Genomic DNA, 15,227 nt, shown 5'->3' on the forward strand with positions numbered 1-15,227 from the left:
ACTCCCCTCCCGCCTCTCCTCTCTTTCACCTCACCTCCTCTTCTCCCTTTCCTATTTACTTCCTCCTCTTTACATTCCCCCACATTGATTCCATTCTTGCAGACACCTTTAACCTTGCTTCACCTGAAAAATTAAAATTGGCCTTGACATCCTTTGTGTAATACTATGGATCAACTAGTTCTTGCAAAAATGCCGACAGCTACAAAAGGAAACACACAAACACAAAGGTAGTGACTACATTGGCAGAGATAAAATATATTGAGCGGGGGTCGGGGGGGCACAAGGAAACAGATAAATTAACAAACAGATCCAGCAAAGGGAAAAAAAAGTAACAGGTACAGAAAGCCGAAACAGAGAACACTGTATAATATACATTTTCAGAGAATCACAGATACAGAGGCAAGTCCTGGATCACCTGTGAATAATTCCTGAAGGTGAGGAAATAACTTTTCAAAATTGTTATTTTTAATATAACTTTGGTAGTAAATCGTTAAGTATTTAGTATTAAAGTGTGAAAATTATGCTGGATCATGCAATGCTGATTTAGAACTTTCTGTAGATTGCAAATCACTTATACCATTTAAATAGTAGAAATACTAGCCCATTGAGTTTAGCATTTTGATTGTCTTTATTATATGACTGCATGATTTTTGGCAAACTCTTGAGTTTTAGTCCAACTTTTTTTATAAATCAAAATGTTTTTTGGGAACTATTTTAAAAGTTATCCTGCAGAACTGTATAGCTGTTATGCATTCTTGTTACTCAAACTAGATAGGCATGTCACTGCTTGAGAAACAAATCATTGCAGAAACATTTTTTTTGTTCTTTGCCTGAAATCAGCACCACTAAATTCCAATATATTTGACATATCAATCATTGTTGTCTCTGTGATCCTTTTGGCAACTTAAATGGCATTTTATGCCAAAATTATTACACTTTTACAAATGTACTCATTTCTTGATTGTCAAAGAACCATAATTCATAAATGGTGTTAAAGGATTCTGTTCAAGAATACACTTGCATTAATGTTTCTAACACATATTGGAATCAGGTGGATTCTCCATTTTTACAGAAACTGACAGGAGGCCCACATATTTACAAGATATCAAGCCCCTGTGTGATCTCTTGCATGACATCAGACAGTAGTTTGAGTGAATTAGAGAGCTGCATTTTTTTCATTAAGAAACCAAGATGGAAGACCAGGCTTGATAGTGCAGGACATCACCGAGGTCAGAAAGAATAAAAGAGGAGGTAAGGTAAATCAGGAAATAGTGAATAGATGATGCCAAACTTGGAATTTAAAAGCTTGAATATTGTCAGGGAAAATAAAGACTGAGGGAATTAATAAGCTCTATAGTTGTTAGGTACTGGCAATGAATGAGTTAGAGTGATAGATTGCATCATAAATTTTGATTTCAACAGAGTGAGGATAAAGGAAGGATGAAGACCATGCAGGACAACATTTTTTTGCAGCTAATGAGCAGCAAAGGAGGAATGTTCAGAAAAGCACCGGTCATGTCTACAAAATAAAGAAAGACAAGAAATGCTGTAACAAGGAGAGACAGGTTGGAGGGTAAGGGATCATCCAACAGATGACAGTTCCTTTTTAATATCCTATCCAAGAGTGCAAGAGTGATGCAGTGCAAAGTAAGAGTAATGATTGATATTTTCAAATGTATTGTCTTTTAATACTGCTGTGCACTGCCAGTGGTAGGGACCATGGGAATAACATAATTGTATATATAAAATGGGCAGGACTTTCAACTTTAGTGTTAGAAAATTGGTCACCTCTTATACACCCCACCCAATTTTCTTTTCCACTGAAGTTCAGCCATATATGTTTGTTTACTATATTCTCAATCAAGAAACATTGTTTAGTTTCCCTAAGTATTAAGATGTACAGAAAGTCTTTGTTTTGGAAATAAATGTTGTGCATATTTTGAAAGCAAAATGTTTTCAGTAATGAAAAGGTTATGAGGCCAGTATTAAACTCTAAAGTATAATGAATAGCTACCAGAGACTTGAATATAGAGCATTATAAATCAAGGTTGCAATGTGAGTTCAATAAGAAAATCAGGCCGACTGTAAAACGGGCTGCTGATTTGCTCTCGTTAGTTTTGCACCGTACACTCATATCGAATTTCTATGTCTAGGTGTTTAAGCATTATTAGCTTGTATAATGAAACTGAAGGTTTTACGGCACAAGAATTGATGCTTTTCTGCCAGCAACTACTTATTACTCTTTTAGGTTTTTGCTGTTCTATTCATTGAAAAAAATCTCAAAGTAAGAAATCTTAAAAGTAGGTTTCCATTATCTAAAACTGCATAATGGGTTCTGAGGTAGTTTGGCCTTTAGACATATTTTCAAGTTAAATTGGCAGTGATAGGTAGAGGTTGCGGGTTTGGGAGGCGCTATTGAAGAAGCCTTGCCAAGTTGCTGCAGTGCATCTTATAGATGGTACACACTGCAGCCACATTATGCTTGTGGTGCAAGGAGTGAATGTTTAAGGTGGTGGATGTGGTGCCAATCAAACAGGTTGCTTGTCCTGGATGTTGTTGAGCTCCTTGAGTGTTGTTGGAGCTGCACCCATCCAAGCAGTGGAGAGTATTCCATCACACTGCTGACTTGTGACTTATAAATGGTGGAAAGGCTTTGGGGAGTCAGGAGATGAGTCACTATATATGATGAGTCACTTGCCACAAAATACCCAGCCTCTGACCTGCTCTTGCAACCACAGTATTTATGTGGCTGGTCCAGTTAAGTTTCGGGTCAATGGCGACCCCCAGGTTGTTGATGGTGGGGGATTCAATTATAGTAATACCATTGAATGTCAAGGGGTGGTGGTTAGCCTCTCTCTTGTTGGAGATGATCATTGCCTGGCAGTTGTATGGCTCTGTCTTTAGCATACCAGTTCTGCTGTTTAGCATGTAGCGTCACTAGATTTTAGGTACGCCTTGTGCATGCTCTTCTACATTCTTCATTGAACCAGGATTGGTCGCCTGGTTTGATGGAAATGGTAGAGTGAGGGATATGCCGGGTGATGAGATTACAGATTGTGGTGTACATTTCTGCTCATGCTGATGGCCCACAGCGCCATGGATGTCCAGTTTTGAACTGATAGATCTGTTCTGAAACTCCAACATTTCATAATCACATGGAATTTCTAACCTGTGTACACATCTAATTTTGAGAGCAACAGGTATCTATTTTTTCTTAACACAGACAAAAACAAATCCTCACAGTATTCCAAATCTGCTCCTTAACCTGGACATTACTGTTGGTGATGTTAGTTGGTGAATGCTGAACACATTGTGTGATATCCCTTTGTTGGAGGTATTATTCCATTGAAGATAAACAGGTTAATGCAACATTAAAATAGCAGACAGGAATGACATAAGAACGCATTAAACATTTATCTGCTCATATCGCCAGCATGCATTTTTCAGAGTAAGCGATCCCATCATTCGGGTCCTAATTCACAGATGCTAATCAGGGTTCGATGATGCCATCGAGCCTGACAGCAATTTTAACCTCTATATGTCAGGGACAATTGAGAGGTTAAGAAAATAGATCCTATGGAAAGTGACAACAAACTACTCTGGCAGAATGTTTCTATTGCTAAGAAAACATAAATGACATTTGGAATTTGTTACAGATCACCGAGTCAGAACAAGAAGGGGGATGTGTTATGCTTGAGGAAATAAAGAGCTTATGTGAAAACAGGAAGGTTATATTAACCAATCAAATATAAATTGTAATGCCCAAGGAATCTGAGCAAGTAAATCATATGCATGATTGCTTCATGACTCAATCCATAAGTGAAACTATAAGTCGCAGCTCTCAGCTTGATTTGATAATAGTTAGAATTATATCATTCAGAGAATGGTGGCTTTTGCACAATGTGGGTGATAGTGACCACAACACGATTAAGTTTGATGTGACCTAGAATTCAGCATTATTGAGGGCTAACAACTCCTATTGTAGTTTTAGGGTGCATTTCTATCACTACTGTAGTATTGCTGCATAGAGGTTTTGCTTCTCACTGAAACAACAGTTATTGTATGACTCCAAAATGAATCTGCAGTCAGGGTCTGACCTGACAATGGATAAAAGTGAAGTGAGACTCCCTGCAGAAGGCAAACTTCAAGGCTATGAGAAAGAGTTACAGGCTGACTTGCGGAAATTGTTTATTAACAACACGACAGAGGACAAAACAATACCCTCAAAAGGATACTGAAGAGCAACCATTTTGTATATAGCCAAATCCGACAACAGCTTTGAAATGAAACATAGAAAATAGGTGCAGGAGTAGGCCATTCGGCCCTTCGAGCCTGCACCACCATTCAATATGATCATGGCTGATCATTCACTTCAGTATCCGATTCCTGCTTTCTCTCCATACCTCTTGATCCCTTTAGCCGTAAGGGCCACATCTAACTCCCTTTTGAACATATCTAACGAACTGGCTTCAACAACTTTCTGTGGTAGAGAATTCCATATGCTCACAACTCTCTGAGTGAAGAAGTTTCTCCTTATCTCGGTCCTAAATGGCTTACCTCTTATCCTTAGACAGTGACCCCTGGTTCTGGACTTCCCCAACATCGGGAACATTCTTCCTGCATCTAACCTGTCCAATCCTGTCAGAATTTTATATGTTTTTATGAGATCCCCTCTCATTCTTCTAAATTCCATTGAAAATAAACCTAGTCGATCCAGTCTTTCTTCATATATCAGTCCTGTCATCCTGTGAATCAGTCTGGTGAATCTTCGCTGCACTCCCTCAATAGCAAGAATGTCCTTCCTCAGATTAGGAGAACTGTACACAATATTCAAGCTGTGGCCGCACCAAGGCCCTGTACAACTGTAGTAAGACCTCCCTGCTCCTATATCAAATCCTCTCGCTATGAAGGCCAACATGCTATTTGCCTTCTTCACCGCCTGCTGTACCTGTATGCCAACTTTCAATGACTGATGTACCATGACTCCCAGGTCTCGTTGCACCTCCCCTTTTACTAATCTGTCACCATTCAGATAATAATCTGCCTTCCTGTTTTTAGCACCAAAGTGAATAACCTCACATTTATCTACATTATACCGCATCTGTCATGTATTTGCCCATGCATCTAACCTGTCCAAGTCACCCTGCAGCCCCTTAGCTCACACTGCTACCCAGCTTAGCGTCATCTGCAAACTTGGAGATATTACATTCAATTCCTTCGTCTGAATCATTAATGTATATTGTAAATAGCTCAGGTCCCAGCACTGAACCTTGTGGTACCCCACTAGTCACTGCCTGCCATTCTGAAAAGGACCTGTTTATTCCTACTCTTTGCTTCCTGTCTGCCAACCAGTTCTCTATCCACGTCAATACATTACCCCCAATACCATGTGCTTTAATTTTGCACACTAATCTCTTGTGTGGGACCTTGTCAAAAGCCTTTTGAAAGTCTAAATACACCACATCCACTGGCTTCCCCTTGTCCACTCTACTAGTTACATCCTCAAAAAATTCTAGTAGATTTGTCAAGTATGACTTCCCTTTCATAAATCCATGCTGACTTGGACCGATCCTGTCACTGCTTTCCAAATGCGCTGCTATTACATCTTTAATAATTGATTCCAACATTTTCCCCACCACCGATGTCAGGCTGACCGGTCTATAATTCCCTGTTTTCTCTCTCCTTTTTTAAAAAGTGGGTTACATTAGCTACCCTCCAGTCCATAGGAACTGATACAGAGTCTCTCGAAGGTTGGAAAATGACTACCAATGCATCCACTATTTCTAGGGCCACTTCCTTAAGTACTCTGGGATGCAGACTATCTGGCCCTGGGGAATAACTAGTTAATCTTTCTTTGGTGACTAGCTGAGAGAGGACTTTTGGCCAGGATACTGGGAGATCTGCCTGTTCGTTGAACAGTACAATGAGATCTTTAATGTCCATCTGAATTACTGGAATAGGCAGATGGAACATTGGCTTAATATCTCATGTGAGAGAAAGCATCTGCAAAAATGCGGCATAGCCTCATGACTGCACTGATGTATCGTCTTACATTATGTGATCGAGTCCTCGAATGACCTTAAACACACACCTTCACATTCAGAATCCCATCAATTTAGCGAAGCTAACATTTGAGAAGGAGTAGTGCCTCTGTGAACTGGGGCGGGGGGAGAGAGACGTACTCAGGTCACAACACCCCACCCTCCTCCTCCCCCCAAACACCCCCAACCAGTTCAGGTTTCTACTCTTCTGCCTGTTGACACGTATTTCAAGCTGGCACTCTTTTCCCAATTCCCCCGTTCAAGCTGGCACTCAGCAACATTGAGGATTAATATAGATCCACATCAGCCCATATTTCCCCAGAAGAAATGAGGGACAAACCCCACAATTTTTGCCACACTCAATTATACTATTAATGGAATGTTTGGTACAGGTGCAACATAAGTTATGACAAGCCTACACCCAACTTTACTTTCAGTACAACTACAAGTCACATATTTATATTCAGGGGTGTTTTTCTATGAAAAAACAGAAAATGCTGAATTTACTCAGCAGGTCAGGCAGCATCTATAGAGATAGAAACAGAATTAACACTTCTGGCCGATGAGAAAGGTCATCGACCTGAAATGTTAACTCTGTTTCTCTCTCCATAGATGCTGATTGTTTTCCAACATTTTCTGTTTTCAGCCGTGGCTCAGTTGGTAGCACTCTCACCTCTGAGTCAGAAGGTTGTGGGTTGAAGTCCCACTCTAGAGACTGGAGCACAAAAATCTAGGCTGACATTCCAATGTGGTGCTGAGGGAGTGCTGCACTATCGGAAGTGCCATCTTTTGGATGAGACGTTAAACTGAGGCTCTGTCTGCCCTCTCAGGTGAACGTTAAAGACCCCGTGGCACTGTTTCGAAGAAGAGCAGGTGAGTTATCCCCGTGTCCTGGTCAGTATTTATCTCTCAATCAACATCACAAAAACAGATTATCTGGTCATTATCACACTGCTGTTTGTGGGAGCTTGCTGTGTGCACATTGCTGCTGTGATTCCTACATTACAACAGTGATTACACTCCAAAAGTACTTCATTGGTTTTAAAGCGCTTGGGACGTCCGGTGGTCGTGAAAGGCGCAATATAAATGCGAGTCTTTTTATTTCAGACTTCCAGCATCGGCTTTTTTTGAGTTGTCAGCTTTTCCTAATTTTCCAAGTTCGATTTGAGCTGTGCTTTGGACCAATTAGTTCCATTCATTGCGTCGACATCAGGACAAGAGTGGCACTTCAGCAGCATCTTGTTCCCCAGCGAACCACAATCCCCAGAAACCTTTGCGGGGCAGGTGACGGAACATCCGGTATGCCAGTGACCTGTGGAGAGAGGGGGTGTTTGACCCGGAAACAACGTGAATGAGCAGGAGGCGGGGGCAGTTGGGCAATGTTCTGGTGGGTCGAGCTCGGCGGGGAGCGTCGGTAAACAGGGGACCGGTTTGGGTTTTCTTTTTCCCCACGGGTGACGCTCGGGTGAGTGTGACAGCGGCCGGGCGTGCGGCTCCGATTCCCGACTCCCCTTGGGAGCCGCACCGCGGGCAGTGGGTGCTTGTTTTTTCCGCCGATTGGAAGTTAGTGTGGTGCGGGCGCTGCTGGGGCGAGAGACGGAGCGCCGTCGCACCCTGGCGGACGGCTATCGCTGTCCTGATGGACCGAAGCATTCCTTCCTTTTCTCCCTCCTTTTCCCGGGAGGGAGCGAGAGCAGGCAATATTGTGCCGGGGAAGCGCCGCTTACACGTCTCTCGACAGCACCAAATCACAGCCTGCACCAAGAAATGGTCCCAGCAAAACGGGTCTTTCGTACAAGGACGCTGCTCGGGAAATTGTGCGTCTACTTTGTAGGATGTTTCTATCTTGTTATACTTGGGATTGTAGAGACAGGTGGTTTGTCACTATGGTTATTTTTTTGTTGTTGCTTCAACTGTAGTTTATTCCGCCACCTGGTATATTAGAGGCATTGTAAAATATTTCCATCTACTGTAAGGAATGGATAATTGGAGCTGGAACTTATCTTGCATCAGATTGCTTGGTTGGAAGCTAGGTTCACATTGAATTCCACAGCTTTTGCTCGTCTAAATGTTACATTGTAAGCGAAGAGCTTTAAAAAAAAGTTACATTTCTTCATGGTTTTAAAAAAAAACAAATCTGATAAAGCGAATGTAATTCTTCGGGGATGGTTGGCAATACATTAAACAAAACAGAAAATACTGGAAGCCCACAGCAGGTCAGGCAACGTCTGCAGAAAGAACACAAGCATTAACGTTTAGGATGCAAAGCCTTTGTCAAACTGTTCTCTCAACAGGTGCTGCCTGACCTGATAAGAATTTACAGAGCTCTGGATACAATCTGAGCATGATTGGGAGTGAAATGTTCCAGGCTGCAGGATCTTTAGAAAGGATAGGGAAGTTGAAAAAGGGGGAGCAACAATATTGATAAAAGACACACTTGCCATAATAAAAGCGATTTCAGTATTGATGCGGGCAGTGAAAACACTGAGTAGAGTTAAGGGAACAGCAAAGGATGCAATACTCTGGCAGGAGTTGTCTATAGAACTGATAGTCGAGATCAAGGGACCATGAAACAAAGACAATGTGGTTATAATGGAAGATTTTAATTTTCACACAGACTGGGAGAAGAATAGCTTAAGTAGTAAAGGCAATGAATTACAGAATGTATCTGGGACATTTTTCTCGAACAATTATGCTTTAGAACTGACAGCAGAACAGGCCATGCTGGATTTAGTGATGAGTAACAAACCAGAATTAGTTAATCTGATGGTGAGAAAGCATCTTGCAAATAGTGACCAAAATATGATTGAGTTTGAGAGGGAGAAGAGATTAGTTAGGCAAACCTTGCAGGGATGAGAAATGAATTAACCATGGTAGACTGGGCTGAAATATGAATAGTAAACCTGCAGACAAACAGTGGGAGGTATTCAAAGAAGTATTTGGTACGATACAAACCACTGCATGCCTCTGAAAGGCAAAGGCTCCACTTGTTTAGTTAAGTAACCATGGTCAACAAATGAGGTAATAGACTGCATCAGCCAAATGCAAGAAAAATTGGAAATTCAGCAGAGCAGGAGAGCTATTTAAAAAAAACATCACCGAAACAAAGATAGTCAGAAGTGCAAAAAGGAATATGAGAAACGTGCAACTGATATCATAGTTAACAGCAGAAGTTCTTGTATAATAAGAGGAAAAAGAGAGTGGTAAAGAGGAATGTGCATTAAAGATGGATGCAGGGAGACTATTAATGGATAATAAAGGAATGACAGATTTGTTAAATGAGTAATGTGTATCCATTTTCACAGTAGAGGAAGATACCAGCAGTACAAGGAAACCTAAAAATAAGTCAAAGGGAGGAACTTGGTGATACACCTGTACTATGGGGCCGAAATTGTCCACTGCCAGAAAAGCGGCGCACCTATCCTGTTTGAGCTGTTTTCACCATTGCAAAGGATGCGGTGGCCTCGAGTGAAATTCCGCTCTTTGGCTTTTTTCCCCCGGATATCAGTCGTAATGCGGGCGGAAGTTCGCACACTGGAGGGTGGAAATAGGGTGCGGGCGGACTGTCTGCCGCTGTCATTCATTAGCGTAGTGCTGATAACGTCATCGAGCTGGCGCGTCACCACGCCTCTCCCCTTCACTTAAAGGGGAGGGCCGCTGCAAACTCTGTTTATTTTAGTTAGGTCCACTAGGCCATCAGGGAGTGTTTCGGCCGGGCCAGTGGCCTGGCACCCAAGTGGGGGTGCCAGGCTGCCTGTTGGTGGCCCGACTGAACCCGGGGCCATAATTGTCGGCCCGACCTGGCAGTTGGCCGACAAAAAAAAATAAGATGGCGGCTGCGGCAGTGCACCTTCCACTTTAAATGCGGCCATACCACCATTTTACAAACCGTGCACCGGCAGAGAAAAATCTGCTGGCGGCATCAAGATTTTCTCGGTGGAATTTCGCATCGGGTTGGGGGGGACGTCGGCGGTGCGCGCTCTGATGATGCACTTCGGATGGATCGGCAGAAGTGGGGGGGGGGGAGGGTCACTGCCGGGATACCGTAGGAGGGCAATTTTCAAAATATCCATTCTACTCTGCAGTGTGGCCGCCGAAACGGCGGTAACAGACTTTGAGGAAAGGGGCAATTTTGGACTCTAGTCTTTTTAATAAGGCAATGGAGAGAATAATGGGACTTAAGATAGACAAATCTCCAGGATCTGCTGGTTTCCACCCCAGGATATTGAAAGAAATAGCTGAGGAAATTGCAGATGCGTTGGTCATAATTTTCGAAAGCACTCTCTAGATTTAGGAATTGTGCCTTTTTGGATTGAAAAATCTGAGCACTTACTAGTATGAGGTGATGAGAGGCTGGGTTGTGCAGGTCATGCATGACTAATGTAATTGCATTTTTTGAGGAGGTCACTACCATGGTGAAGGGCTGTGTCTATGGATGTATGGATATTGTCTATATGGATATGGCATTGCAGAAGAGATTATTAGCAAAGCTGAGTGCATGGAATTGGAAGTAACCTTGTGGCATGGGTCTGTAATTGGTTGGGAGGTAACAGAGTCGGATCAAGGGGACATTCTCTAATTGGTAGAATGTGACAAGTGGTCTCCAGTGATCTATACAGGGGCCTCAGCTTTTCACCATACATATATATTATATATATATTAATGACTTGGATGAAGGGATAGAGAGTTTAAAATCATGAACAGTTTAGTTTGGGTAAATGAAGGGAAATTACTTCCAATGGCTGAACGGTCGATAACTGGAGGGCACAGATTTAAGGTGATTAGCAAAAGAACCAGAGGCGACATGGGGAAAACCTTTTTATGCAATGAGTGGTTAGGATTTGGAATGCACTGCCTGATAGGTTGGTAGATATAGATAGAATAATAGCCTTCAAAAGGGAATTGGATAAATACTTGAAGGAGGAAAAAATTGCAGGGATATATGGAAAGAACGGGAGAGTGAGACTAACTGGACTGCTCTTCGAAAGAGCCTGCACAGACTCGATGGGCCAGATGGCCTCCTGTGCTGGTACTGTTCTATTTGCAAGTTTTGTGCATGGGAGCAGGACGTTACAAAGGGACATAGGAACCAAGAGTGGGCCATTGAGCCAGTTTTGCCATTTATGAGATCATGGCTGATCTGTGACAACGGCATATAAAACGCCTTTGCTCCATATCTCTTAATACCTTTGGTTAATAGAAATCTATTAATTTCAGATTTAAAATTAATAATTAACCCAGTATCAACTGCCATTTGCAGAAGAGAGTTCCAAATTTCTACCACTCTTTGCGTGTAGATGTGTTTCCTAACTTCACTCCTGAAAGGCCTGGCTCTTAATTTTTAGGCTGTTCCCTAGTCCTAGATTTCCCCAACCAGCCGAAATAGTTTGTCTGTATCTACCCTATCAGTTCCCCTTTAATATCTTGAAAACTTTGATCAAATCAGCCCTTAACCTCTATTCCAGAGAATACACTCTTTTGTGTAATCTCTCTGTAATTTAACCCTTAGAGTCCAGGTATCATTCTCGTAAATTTACCCTGCACTCTCTCCAAGGCCAATATATTCTTTCCAAGGTGTGATGTCCAGAACTGAACACAGTACCCCAGGTGTCGTCTAAACTGGACTTTGTATAGCTGCAGCATGACTTCTAACGTCTTGTGTTGTAGTCCTTTAGATATGAAGGCCAGTATTCCATTGGCGTTTTTGATTATTTTTTGTACCTGTCCATAACATTTTAATGATCTATGTACATAGACCCCTAAATCTCTTTGGACCTCCACTGTTTCTAGCTTTTCGCCATTTAGAAAGTACTCTGATCTATCCTTTTTAGGTCCAAAGTGGATGGCCTCACACTTTTTCCTATATTGAAATCCATTTGCCACAGTTTTGCCCATTCACTTAATCTATTAATAGCTCTGTAATTTTATGCTTCTGTCTACACTGCTTACAATGCCGCCTATCCTTGTGTCATCGGCAAACTTGGATATGTGGCTCTCAATCCTATCATCTAAGTCGTTAATAAATACAGTGAATAGTTGAGGCCTTGTGGGACGCCACTTATCTCATCCTGCCAATTAGAGTATTTGCAGGAGACAGATTAAATGAGTGGGCAAAACTATGGCAGATGGAGTTCATTATGGTGAAGTGTGAGATCATCAATATTGGATCGGAGAAAGACAAAGCAGAATATTAATGGTTAGAGGGCAGGAGCTGTTGTGTGTCCATGTATATAAATCACTGATCCAAAAGGTAATCAGAAAGGTTATTAGAATGTTGGACATTATCTCAAGGAAGTTGAAATTCAAAAGTGAAGAAGTGATGCTTCAGTTGTACAGAGCTGTTTTTTGGGGCACAGAACCTCAGGAAAGATGTATTGACCTTGCAAGGGATACAATGGGGATTCACCAGAATTATACCAGGGATTTTAGGGTTAAATTATCTGTATACATTGTATAAACCCACCTCATATTCCCATGATCTTTGAAGGTTGAGATGTGATCTAATTGAGGGATTTAAAATAATAAAGGAATTCAATAGGGCAGGTACCGAGAAACTATTTCCTCGAGTGGAATTCAGAATGAGGGGACATAATAGCCTGGAAATTCTGGCCTCCCCCGGTCCGTACTGAGTGTCTACGGATCAGGGAAGGCATCGCAAAAGCCGGTTTTCAGCACACAATGCGCACAGTGCCCAGCAAGTATCCTCAAAATTCTTGCGCCTGATAAAAGCAGGCGCGTAGCCTACTTTTACAGGCGTAAGAGTTTTAAAATATACAAAAATATAATTAAATTAAATTTTAAAAACACATTATTTTTAAAAACACTGCCCACTGCGTTACATAATTAACTAATTTGTAAAAAATTTTAAAAACTCGGAAAAAAAATGTCTCTAATTTATTAACTTTCATTTTTATTATGTGAGGTGTGTTTTTATTACGTGTTTAGTGTCTTTGCTATTAATTAGAAAAAAAACAATGAGAACTCGTAGATAAGGAGTTCTCATTGCTATTAATGAGAAAACTGTGGAATACTGTACCTGATTGGCTGATCAGTCACGTGACTGCACCTTCTGCGTTGGAACTTCGAGGACAGGAGCGCGCTTCGCAGCGCGGGAAGAGAAGGCCTCCCCACTGGAATCGCAGGCTCCTCCCGGACCACCAGGTAAATTCGTAGAAATGTTTCAGGTCGGAGACAATTGCCCGCGGGAAGCCTCCGACTGGAATTTCAGCCCCAATAAAATTGGAGATCGGTCATTTAGAAGAGAATTGAGGAAGCAAGTTTTGCAAATGAAGATGGAAAATTTGCAACATTCATTCCCCCAAAAGACTCTGGGTGCTGGGTCAATTGAAGACTAAGATTGCTAGATTTCTGTTTTGTAAAGGGATCAAGGGAGAATGGAGGAAAGTCAGGTGAATATAGTTGATGTGCAGATTAGCCATGATCTAATTAAACAGTGGAACAGGGTTGAATGTCTTGCTCCTTACCTATGTTCCCAGTGTCTGCAGTTTCTTTTTGCTTTTTGTTGGTAATACCTTGTTGGGTTACAATTTACAAAATGTTAAGTTGGGTTGGGAAAAACAGGCTAGACTTATGGCTTTGTAGTTTACTAATTTATGTTTTTTTTTCTTGAGCCTGTAATTGCCAGTGTTAGTTGTGCAGCTGTCAGACAACAATCCATCTGGGCATGTTTGTGATAAGTTTCACCATATTGCTTTGTAGGACACTCTGGCAGAAGAGTGGGAGGAGGAATTGATGTAAACAGCTTCATTTTGCAGGAGGCATCGTGGTTGTTACATAAGGGTTTAGCTAGAGATTTGAAATGGGTAGTTCTTGACATCTAAAGCCCAATAATCTTCAGCTCAATTGCTGAGAAGCTACCATAAAACCCCAGATTTCTCAATCACAGTGACCTCTTATAATTAGAAGTGTTGGAGGTATCCATAATCCGTTTATTTTCCTTCCCAGATGGAAAGACTATTTTTGTCGGTGAGAAACTGCATGTTACATATATGAATATGTGGTCATATGAAGCAGGGGAATAAAAGATGGTATTGGTTTGTGATATGGTTGTTTACAGTTAGTAAACATGGAGGTGTGCTTGAAATGTTATGTACAGATATGATGTACTAGTGTAAATATTTCCAGTTAGGATGTCAGGAATAGTAAGTATATTTGGATAGCAGCTGCAGTGCTTGCTTTAGCGGTTTTGTGTTCGATTCTCAGTCGGGCAAGGACTTCATCTGTTTTTACTCAGACCACTAGATAGAATATCCTCTTTGAAAGGTGTGAAAATGGACCTTCTGCATGCTCAGTCTCGGTGCAATATGAGTATCAGAAAGTGCAGTGCACTCGCAAGGTTAAGGGTAATGCATACTTGATTGCAAAATTAGGCAAATTAATTTTCCTTCTTTTAAGTTTATTTTCTGAAACATCTGCTCCCGTGGAATCCCACAAATACTTTTGGCTAAGATCAAGTGTAGTACCGTTTCTGACCAGCCACCATGACCCCAGGGTGGTTCCTCCCTGGTCAGGAAGGTATATGCTTGCATTTTTGGAAACAGGAGGTGGGTGGGGAGGTTTGATCCATCCACCTCCACGGAGGTGTGTGGGGGACCTGACCCATCCACCTCCATGGCACGAACCTGGTATTGCAGTACTTCCAGGAACGGTGCAGTGGCTCTAGGCCTTTTGGCTAAGAGCATTGGCGCAGAGTGATCCTTGGCATGTGCAAGGTGACCTCTGGCGTTTGTGATTTGACAAAGAATTGGAACGATTGGCTACGAATTTAAAAAAAAAAATACAATGTGAGATGTACAAGTTCCAAATTTTGTCATGATGTACTTTTTGCATATTGAATTCTGTGGAGATGGCATTTGTGCAACAATTGGTTTTCAAGTTGCAGGGCAAGTAATAAGTCCAGTTAACAGCAGCTACTATTCTGTCAGCATTGCACAAACTGCAAATATGTTTGCTGACTTGTACGTTCAGCGCACAAGTATTTAGTATAGTTAGCAACAAATTTGCTGAAGAAATTTCCTGTATATTGCATTCCATGAGTCTGTCTTCATTTGCATTCCTATACATCAGATCAGTTACACGCCCAATGTCGATGGTTTGCTTTGACATACAGTATCTCCGAGCAGATTTAATTTTGAGCCTTGTTTATATATTTTTTATTGAGTTTCT

General features: G+C 41.6%; 2 protein-coding genes and 1 pseudogene across 9 annotated transcripts in view; all 3 read left to right on the forward strand.

The window, feature by feature from the left end:
- btbd16 (BTB (POZ) domain containing 16) overlaps positions 1-520 on the forward strand; it is a 183,470-nt gene extending 182,950 nt beyond the window's left edge. The window contains exon 19 of the transcript XR_011592757.1: positions 382-520. The gene's annotated coding sequence lies outside the window, so the exon portion shown is untranslated. The remainder of the gene's footprint in view (positions 1-381) is intronic.
- Positions 521-7,391: 6,871 nt separating this feature from the next.
- Positions 7,392-15,227, forward strand: part of plekha1b (pleckstrin homology domain containing, family A (phosphoinositide binding specific) member 1b) — a 126,965-nt gene continuing 119,129 nt past the window's right edge. For all 8 annotated transcript variants that reach the window (XM_070876697.1, XM_070876699.1, XM_070876698.1 and 5 more), the window contains exon 1: positions 7,392-7,506. The gene's annotated coding sequence lies outside the window, so the exon portion shown is untranslated. The remainder of the gene's footprint in view (positions 7,507-15,227) is intronic.
- LOC139260626 (U2 spliceosomal RNA) lies at positions 14,494-14,720 on the forward strand (annotated as a pseudogene).

The sequence above is a fragment of the Pristiophorus japonicus genome, chromosome 3, assembly GCF_044704955.1.
Source record: "Pristiophorus japonicus isolate sPriJap1 chromosome 3, sPriJap1.hap1, whole genome shotgun sequence".
Classification (NCBI taxonomy): Eukaryota; Metazoa; Chordata; class Chondrichthyes; family Pristiophoridae; genus Pristiophorus; species Pristiophorus japonicus.